This window comes from Seriola lalandi, unplaced genomic scaffold (genome assembly GCF_002814215.2).
Source record: "Seriola lalandi dorsalis isolate HSWRI2012SDOR001 ecotype SW California unplaced genomic scaffold, Sedor1 jcf7180002008296, whole genome shotgun sequence".
Lineage (NCBI taxonomy): Eukaryota > Metazoa > Chordata > Actinopteri > Carangiformes > Carangidae > Seriola > Seriola lalandi.
In genome coordinates this window covers 1-801 of record NW_019478949.1, presented here as the reverse complement: position 1 = coordinate 801, position 801 = coordinate 1, and the positions used below count along the sequence as shown (strand labels likewise).

General features: G+C 35.5%; 1 long non-coding RNA gene across 1 annotated transcript; it reads left to right on the top strand.

Moving 5' to 3' along the window:
* The first annotated feature begins 476 nt into the window (after positions 1-476).
* Positions 477-751, top strand: LOC147819972 (uncharacterized). Its single transcript, XR_015438458.1, has 2 exons — positions 477-612; positions 653-751. It is a non-coding gene; the product is annotated as an uncharacterized LOC147819972 (long non-coding RNA).
* The last annotated feature ends 50 nt before the right edge of the window (positions 752-801 follow it).

Sequence of the window (801 nt, the reverse complement as noted above, 5' to 3'; positions counted from 1 at the left end):
AAATCACTCAAGGCCAATCTAAAATTAGCAGCAAGCAATTTTCGATTCTGTAAAACTGGAGTGCATCATTTAAATTGTACATGAGATATGAGGAGGACAAGATTCTCACCCTGGGAGGAAGGATGGGAGGATAGTGAGGGTGGAGAACGGACTGGAAATAGACGAGGAACACATGTTGAATATAGACCAAAAAGAAAACAAACAGCTTATAATTATCATCTTTATTTGGGGAAGATTTGTGAGAAATAATGTTGTGCAGCAACTATTAAAATAATAATCTATTAAAAATCTGAATAAATGTGGATTCAATCTAAAAATATTTAAAAACATATTTCTTTAAGATACCATGGCACTCATTGTGTCTGGAGCTGATATGTGAAATATAAAAGAGAGGTTAGAGAATATACCTGATTTACATTTAAAGGATACAAGATGATATTAGTAATACTACAGTAGTCATAAATCTACCCCATAATACTGGTGGATAAGAGCCCTAAAAGCAAATCCAGAGTTTGTGAAATGAGGAAGGATTTTTTAATGTGGGTACATCAAGAGTGCTGACTCACAGGAAACATTATCAGCACTAATGTGATCAAAATGTCCAAGGCAGTGGCTGAGCTGGTGTGAATGTGCAGACCTGTATGACTCAGAGGCTGAACAGTGACGGAAACAAAACGCAGATGCACATTAAAATACTCTGGTGGATAAATAAAAGTTAAATTAAAAAGTATTTAAAAAAAAAAAAAAAAAAGGTCTTCAGCCCAGAGTGACGATGAAGGACCTGTACACCTCTCTGTAGGC